The sequence below is a fragment of the Chenopodium quinoa genome, unplaced genomic scaffold, assembly GCF_001683475.1.
Source record: "Chenopodium quinoa cultivar QQ74 unplaced genomic scaffold, ASM168347v1, whole genome shotgun sequence".
NCBI lineage: Eukaryota > Viridiplantae > Streptophyta > Magnoliopsida > Caryophyllales > Amaranthaceae > Chenopodium > Chenopodium quinoa.
In genome coordinates, this window is record NW_018745286.1 from 6492009 (window position 1) to 6501366 (window position 9358).

The 9358-nt window shown below is 38.9% G+C and overlaps 1 long non-coding RNA gene across 2 annotated transcripts; it reads left to right on the forward strand.

Annotated features, from left to right (window-relative positions):
• The first annotated feature begins 2889 nt into the window (after positions 1-2889).
• On the forward strand, positions 2890-4882 carry LOC110711880. 2 transcript variants are annotated; one of them, XR_002509450.1, is made up of 4 exons: positions 2890-3089; positions 3801-3898; positions 4393-4456; positions 4740-4882. It is a non-coding gene; the product is annotated as an uncharacterized LOC110711880 (long non-coding RNA). The 2 variants fall into 2 exon arrangements; XR_002509449.1 differs by having other exon boundaries at positions 2904-3089; positions 3801-3893.
• Positions 4883-9358: the final 4476 nt, after the last annotated feature.

Sequence of the window (9358 nt, forward strand, 5' to 3'; positions counted from 1 at the left end):
CTTGGACAGTGCCTTCGCCTGATTATTTTCTGACCTGGGCACCTGACTTAAATGAAATTCGTCAAGTGTCCTGGCCTCGTCTTTGACCGCCTGCAGATATGTGATCATAGCCGGATGCGTGGCCTCGTAGTCACCATGGTATTGGCTAACGATCAACTGAGAATCTGAGCAGGCGTCAAATTTTCTTGCCCCTGCCGCCTTACACATGCGAATACCGGCTAGCAGGGCCTTATACTCCGGCTTATTATTCGAGCCTTGGAACTTGAACCGTAGTGCATATTCATACTGGTCCCCTTCCGGAGACTTGCAAATTACGCCTGCACCACAGCCGTTCATAGTAGAGCTCCCGTTTACATAAACCTTCCAGACCTGATCAACATTGTCTGGCTGAGCCGGCCTTGTCATTTCCACAGTGAAGTCGGCGAACGCTTGACCTTTCACTGCCTTACTTAGTTCGAAGGTGATTTCCAGACTTAGCATTTCAATAGCCCGCTTGAGCATTCTGCCGGATGATTTTAAGGTTGTCATTGACCGCTTGAGGGGTTAGTCTGTGTAGACCACCACCGGATGTGCTTAGAAGTATGGTTTCAACTTCTTGATTACCATGAACAGGGAAAGGCCAAATTTTTCAACCAAGGGGTACTGCAGCTCACCATTTCGAAGAACATGGCTAATGAAATAGATCGAGAGCTGAATGCCATCTCTCTCAGCTAAGTGAACGGCATTGAGGGCATGATCTGAGACGACCAAGTACATATAGAGAACCTCTCCTGCTAGAGGGCTGACCAGCCGTGGCAATGAGTGGAGGTGTTCATTCAATTTGTGGAATTCCGCCTCAGCATTGTCGCCCCATTTGAATCTAGTCTTCTTCTTGATTGCCTCGAAGAAGTAGAGGCACTTGTCGCCTGACCGGCTGAGGAATCTTCCCAATGCCGCCAGACAATCGGTAAGTTTTTGGACTTCCTTGACAGTGTGGGGTGACTTCATGTCAATTATCGCCTGTACCTTTTCCGGTTGGCCTTTATTCCCCTTTAGTCAATCAAAAATCCGAGAAACTTCCTAAACTCAACACCAAAGACACACTTTTTGGGATTAAGCATGACCTTATGCCGCCTGAGAGTGGTGAAGGTTTCTCGGAGATCAGCAAGGTGATCCGTCTGTAGCTTAGATTTGATTATCATGTCATTAATGTACGCCTCTACATTCCTCCCAATTTGATTAATGAAGACTGTATTAATCATTCGTTGGAAGGTAGCAGGCACATTCTTCAGCCCAAACGGCATCACCGTATAACAGAACAACCCTTGATCAGTGACGAATGCCGTCTTCTCTTGATCTTTCTTCCACAAGGGTATCTGATGGAAGCCTGAATAGGCGTCCATGAAGCTCATCAAGGCTTGACCGGCTGTAGAGTTGACCAGACTGTCGATCTTTGGAAGTGGATAGCTATCCTTTGGACATGCCTTGTTCAGATCTATGTAATCAACACACATCCGGTGCCATTCGGCTTTTTAACACGGAAAACGTTTGCTACCCAATCCAAGTAGTAGAATTGCCAAATGAACCCGGCATCTAGCAGCTTCTTGACCTCGGCAGCTGCCGCCTAAGATCTTTCCTTGCCATGGTTCCTTTTCTTTTGCCTAACCGGGCTCTTTTTTTTATCCACGGCAAGTTTGTAGACAGCAAGATCTGGGCTAACGCCTGGCATCTCTTCCACTTCAAAGGCAAAAATGTGTTTGAATTCCTTCAGTAGTTAGTGCAAATTTGCACCCAACTTGGCAAAAGCAACCGTCCCCACTTTAACGATTCATTTCGGACGGGTGTCATCTAGAACAATATCAATATTTTCACCAGTTGGCTGGGGACAGAGATCATCTGATCGCTCCCTGATCAGTGATTGCAATTGCTTCTCTTTTTTTACGACCACCAGGTGGTCCGTGTTCCTCTTTTTGCCGGCTGCTTTGGGAGCAGGCGCAGCTTCCTTAAAGTCATCAAGGTCGATGGGCTCCTCGCCTTGGCCGGCTGCGGCCACGGTAGGCTTGACGTCTGAGAGATAACACTCCCTTGACGTCTTCTGATCCCCACTCAGGGAACCCACCGTTCCATCATCCCTCTCAAATTTCAGCAGCATGAGGGATGGGATGATGACTGCCTTGGACTCGTTGAGGGTTGGACGGCCCAAAAATCTGATTGTAGGCGGTCAATTCCTCGATCACCAAAAACTTGACGACCATGTGTCGTCCCTCCCCCTTTTCTCTAAGCCGGATGGGTAGGTCAATCCTCCCCATCGGATGCACTACCCCTCCCCCAAAACCAACTAAGGGGGTGAGAGACTTTGTGCATGCTGCTAGGCTTGTACTTGACCTTTGCCAAGCACTTGTAGCTGATAAGGGTCAGACGAACTGATAAGGTCAGACGAGCTCCCGGCCCACTCGTTGGTTAGAAACCTTGCATTCAATGACTATGGGGTCATCATGAGGCCGCTTGACCTTGCCCCGGTCTTTCTCAGAGATGATGACCTCAGGGAAGGTGTCTTTCGACGCCTGGCCCTCATCCACTACTTGATCTCTAGCCTTCGGATGTTGGCCTTGGTACCCCGGATGGTAGGACCCCCTCCCGCGAAGCTGCCTGCTATAGTAAAGATCTGCTCTTTATTAGTATCAGAGCTTATAGCAAGGTTTTCAGGCTTTTTGGACGGCTTTCCATTGTTTGTTTTGGGGTTACCCTTGGATTTCAGCATATAGGACTTCAAAGCCCCCTCATCAGCCAGATGGTCTAGTAACCGCCTGAGGCTATAGATTGTTGGATCATGTGAAAACCAACCTTAAGCTGAAAACTAAAAAGATGACATCTTAACAATAGATTGTTGATCCATCAAATCTTACGGTCGAGATTTTTTCCCCCAATTTTCATGCAAAATTTCTACAATTTCTCTCTCCTCCTTCATTTGCACGTTATTTTCTTCCTTCTCTACCTTATCTCTCCTACTTTCTCTATCCTAATTTCTGCCAATTTCATGCTACTTCTTCAAATCCAGCTTCAATTACTTTGATTTTCAGCAATTTCTTAGCTCTACGATCTACTATCAAGTGAGTTATTCGTATTAATTTGTTTTTTTTTTTTTCCAGTAATTTGCTATTTTTGCTTGATTATGCTTTCTGAAATTTTGTGATTTGATTTTTACGATTTGATTTATGCGGTTTTCGGATTTGATTTCAAGAATTTCGCATGAAATTCAATGTAAATTGTTTATAAACTTGAATAAAAATAAGTCAAATTGAGCGATTTGAGTATAAATTTGACAAATACAAAATCTAGATTAATCAAGAACAAATCGAAGAAAAATATCCTTCAAATTCACGCTCAATTCTCCAACCTCAATTGCCCAAAATAATTGCCGAAGAAGTCTTCATCGCAATGCTTGAAGGTCTTTCTCTCAATCTTCCTCTCTCTAATAACTTATTTCAAATAATATTCTTGAGCTTTTCTGTAATAGATATTTTGCTGAATTTTTATTATCAGAATGTTTATTAATATCAATGAAGCACTAGAATTATATATATGAATCGTGTAAGCCACTTGATTGATTCAAATTGAAGCTTATTTTTAGGTTTTTATTGATATTTTGTGCTGAATTTTGAACATTAGTTGATTTTGATTGTTATGTTCGATTTGTGTAAGTAGCTAGATTAATAATCAGGTGAGAGCACTAGAACTGAAGTATCCCTGTGATGCTTTATAGATTTTTGCTTGAAGTGAATGAATAGGTTTATGATTGTTTTTGCTGGTCAAATGTTCAGGTGAGAGCACTGCATTACTTGCATTCCAATCGAATTATTCACAGGGACATGAAGCCGCAAAATATTCTTATTGGTTCAGGCTCCATTGTTTAGGTTAGGTATTCAGGAGCTATCTATTTACTTCACATTTGTATGATATTTACTTTTGGCTCTTTGGCTATCCATAATTTCCACCCTCATTTTCTTTTGGTAATAGTTATATTTATTGTTGAAGAATCATTATTTTATGAGCTTTTTATAGTTTATATTTATATTTTCGTAATCTAATGGATATGATTATAACTCCATAGTTATCCAATTTGGAGACAAAGATTTACTATTTGCTCATGATGTACTTGTTTGGAATGTCTCAGTAAATTTTTGTGCCTTTTATTTTCATTGCATTTCGTGTTAAAGGTCAATTGAAAACAATTCATAATTTTATTAGCTGTAAGCATAGGGGTAAGGCTTCAGACATCTAGTCCCTTTACCTTGCTGGGGGTAATCACTTTTGTTTAGGCGATTGGGTAACATTTGATGTTCAGTAATGACTGTATTGCTAATTTCCTTTCTGAACTTTGCATTATCTTATATTTTTTTATCTTTACTCCAGCTTTGTGATTTAGGATTTTCTCGTGCCATGTCAATGAACACTGTTGTACTTCGCTCCATCAAAGGTCAGCTTTGTGATTTGTTTGCTTTGCTAGTAATCTAATTTCCAAGTTCATTGTGGTTGATGCAAATACTTTTTTTCTTGTATTTCTGTGGACTTAATTTCTATGGACTTAATTTCTATTTATGCTCTTCAGATGATTTTCTCTTACATTGTCAAAACCCTTGTTAACTTTCCATCAGGTCCAAAGAATGCAAAAAGAAAAGGAGTTATAGAAGTTGGTCTTTTATTCACAAATTATTTTACTGTTAACACTTTTGCTCACTTTATGCATCTGACTGTTTCAGGTACTCCATTGTACATGGCTCCTGAGCTTGTTCGCGAACAGCCATACAATCACATAGCAGACTTGTTGTCAAAATTGATATAATTACCTTATTTTTACATATTGTAACCTATTCGTTATTTTTATATATAGTGGTCTCTGTATAAATGTGGTCAAAATTGATATAGTTACCTTACTTTTGTATATAGTGACCTTTATGTAAATGTGGTCAAAATTGATATAATTACCCTATTTTTGTATATAGTGACATCTAAGTTTATATTGTAAAAATTGATATACTTACCTTATTTCTATATATAGTGACCTCGGTGTAGATGTCATCAAAATTAATATAACTTGATATAATTACCTTATTTTTGTATATAGTGACCTTTGGGTTGTTTCACACCATCAGATTATGCTTGTTTTTAGTTTTCACCATAAGCTCTGTTTTCAGCGGAACCTCCCGCTGTATATATATATATGCTTGCATGTCGAATCGTGATTATAAATTAAAAAAAAAAAAAAAAAAATCACTCTCGACATTAAATTCATGATAATTAGCTAGATATATTTGATTTACAAAATTGATTGACATAAATTTACAATTTTCAATTATTAGATGTAAATACAAAATGTTATCAGTTGATTCGTCAATCATGGGAAAAAATTGACGAAATTTCTTCACAACTTGATGGGCTAAAACAAATCAGCCAAACGCTCGACACTTGCGAATAAATATTTCAAAACATCAATTTTTACACTTTGTTTGAATATTATATACATAAAAATGTGATTACTCAAACCTTTGAATTGAAATTCTCTCTTTTTTCTTATTCTATTTTTAGACATGCGCAATCGTCCAAGGAGGTGAAACAATTGTTAGGTTAGATGTACAAATGTACTCTTTTCTAGTCATTAACGTTGAACCCGATAGTTTTAACCTCAAGATAGCTTGTGATCAAATATTTCAGTGGAATGATTATGACATTTAGGGATTGTCTTTGGCACTTGAAACATTTTTGTTCACAAAACATTGTTTTAATAGTGTTTTGTTAGAAGTGAAGTCTCCATATGAATGAAACCATATTAATGCAACAATCGCTTGGACATGACAAGTAAAAATATATTTATAAATTTGCAAATTTTCAATATCAAATTAAATGTGAATTTCTAACTTATTTCAATATTTTTTTGGTCAGCGATACACTAAATTGATTGTGCAAATCAAACAATGTTTCTACCTCGAACCCTTCTTTAAACCCGATTCGACAAATCATGTCGACTGAGGTTTGGAAAAGTGTCACGTTCACAAACACCCATATCCTTTTATGGGGGTCGTTTGAGTAACAGTTATAAATCTGACTTTTTATTAATGAAATATTTAGTTACACTTTTAATATAGGAAAAAATCATGGCAATAATCCGACCTATAGCCCATTCTTTTTTAATAATCCGACCTTTGGGGGTCTTTAATTTTTATTGGTCCCTACAGGTTACCTCACTTGTTGTAGCCAGTATTAGTCCTATGTGGCTTCCAACAGTGATATTCCTTTTAAATTTTTTTTATTTTGTTTAAAATGCCACGTCCCTTAATTGTTGGGTCTTCTTCTTCTTTTCTCTGTTTCCTCTCTTCCTTAAACGCCATTGTTGCTCTCAAATTCCCCTACCAAATCCCTCTATTGTAACCTCAATTTGGTTGCAATGGCTAGCAGGAGGCACATTGGGTCAAGTGGATCATCTTCGTCAAGGTCAGTTGCTTGGGGTTCCCCAAAATTGAAGAGCAAATGCGGTGTAGAAGCTGTAATTCGGACGGTGAGGAATGGTGATAATGTGGGTATGAAGTTCTATAGATGCCCTAAATGGCCTGTAAGTGTGGTGGGAAGTGACAATTTTTTATTTTTGCTATTGAACCTAAGATAATTCAATTGGGAAAATCAAATTAGGGATTTCAAATTCAATTGATTCTAGGATTTTTTTTTTTTTTTTTTTACGGGAGGGTGATTGTGGATTCTTTCAGTGGGTTAATGCTAACAAAATGGACCTTGAAGATCTACGATTCCAGATTTTTGAAAGAGATACTCAAGTTGCTGAAAAAGAGATTGAAATTGATTTCATGAAGGAGCAGTTGAAAAAAGTAGAGAAGGATTTGGGAATTAAGGAGGATGAGTTGAATAATACCAAAATGGAGCTTTGCCACACTAGAATTGAACTAATGAAGGCGTCAAGGAATGAAAAAAACTTCTCCATTGCTCTGTTTGTGTCATGGATTTTCTTTGCTTTTCTTTTAGTGTATTTGAAGGCATGACAGTGTTGTTGTGCATATCATAGTTAGTTAGAATGAATAAGTTAGTTTAGGTTGGGAAATGATTGTATTTTGGGCATTTGTGACATGTATGGTCAAAAAACTTGGTGGTTATGCAAGATATGTATGCTGCAATGATTTGATGAATAACAGGAAGTTATTTTGACAAAAAGCTTACAACTTCAATTATCATATAGAACTGAACACATCAAAGTTGTTATATTAAACATAATAAGTTGACAATGTTTAGTCCAAAAGACACAAAATGAACCCTGCCATGGTTCATGCCATTTCACAGTAATATGCATATTGACTTCTATAAGCCAACATGCCCAAACAAACTGTTCCCAAAAGCTTACATAAACAAAGTACAAACACTGAATTAGTTAATTACACCAAAAGTGAGTCACTGTTCATTCCACTACTTAGTTAACTATTGAGTTGGTTGATGTAAGGTGGAAAGTTGACTTTCTTGACTGCACTGGAACTAGCCCACAACTGACGTTGTTCTCCTTTGATTGACTTGGGTCTGCACACAGATACAACAGTAAATAACATTAGTATAACATTAATTGCAAGCTAAATCAAACACACATAAAGTGACAACATAAAGGCACTTACACTAGTCATTGCAGATCCATCTGATGCAATGAATACACCTACACCTTTTGGGACCTGAACAGTTATAACACATCACCAAATAAGCAACAAAAAGTTACAACATACAAATAAGCTATGTACAACTAGGAAAATATACCTAGTTCCTTCCTTTGCCCCTGGTACTACCCCTGCCCCTTCCTACTCCCCTATTCCCACTTGAAGCACCTCTGCTAGAACCAGCAACATCTGAACCCCTTCCCCTTCCAGCATTGACAACAGCACCTCCTCTACCCCTTCCACCCCTTGATCCCCTACCCATTATTATTGTTCTCCCTCCTCCACCAAGTATGGTAGGTTGAGCAATTAGGGAGTGGTGGGTTGTATCAATTTGTTGCCTAGAAGAGGTTGTAGCCTGAGTGGATTGCACAGATGTTGGTGTAGGTTGAGGTGCAGCTACAACATCCTTACGAGGCCTCCCTCTAGCCCTTTTTGGAGCAGGTTCAGGTGGTTGTACATTATCCTTGTTAGGGCGCTTTCTTTTATTATGCCCTTTTATTTGGCAGAGGGAACAAGTCATTTCAATCCCTATTCTTGTCAAGGAACCATATTTTTTTGGGGTTCTCATGTGGATCTTTGATTCGATTTTTTCTTAGCCTCCCTGGACCAATTTTGATTGGTGGAGGATCAATAGGCATAGACACTACTGGCCAATGTCTTTAACCTTAAATTGGTAGAATGGAGCCAAACAAAATCCAGAAAAGAAAGGCATTAGTTCACAACAAAATCCAGAAAAGAAAGGCCAAAATGCATGCCTTAATGGTAGATTAGTTACCTGCATACACTGACAAATAAGTGTCCCTGTAGTAGCATTTATCCACAAACAGCTCTGGTTCCTTGCCCAGAAAGTATATGGAAGCCACTGCATTGTAACATGGGATGCCAAGCATGTCCCATTTCCTACAAGTACAACTCCTACTTCCAAATCCACCGCTAGCTGATCTAAATTGTAATTCACATTGAAAAGGGTTTCAGAGGAAGGAGTTACTTCACATTCTGCAGCCTTTGCCTTCTCAGCTTCCAACTTGGCTTGAATTCTTGGACAAAGCATTGAGGTGGCTTTCATCATAGCTTGCCTCCTCACCATCATAATGCTCTTCACCTATATCAGCACAACCATCATAATGCTCTTGACCTATATCAGCACCACCATCATAATCCTCTTCACCTATATCAACACCACCATCAAACTCTGCATGTAACACATCCTCCTCCCCACTGTCATCTGTATACACTTCTCCAAAGAAAGGCTGGCTACTGACTCCTTTTCCTTTGTCAACTTGTGGGTTGTAACTAGGGTCAGCTGTGTCACTATCACTGTTGAAATCTGGTATCAAATCATTAATGGGGATAGGGCTATCAGGCCTTGAATCTTCCCACTCATAACTGTTGATAGGGTTATTTTTTGTGTTTGCAGCTGCTATGGAAGAGGGAGTGGGCTGAGATATTTCAAATGTGGTATTAGGGTTTATAACATAATTTATTCTACATGTACTTTGGTTAGATTGGGTAATGGTTGGTGGATTGGGAATAACTTCAGTGAGAGCATCTTTTTTTGAAATTGATGAGCTGTCAAGGGCTTTTTGGGAAGGTTCATCAATAGTCAATGGCTGACTTTTGTTTCTTGGACTAGATCTAACTGGTGGTCCCCTCTTTATTGGTAGTTTTTTTGTTCTCAC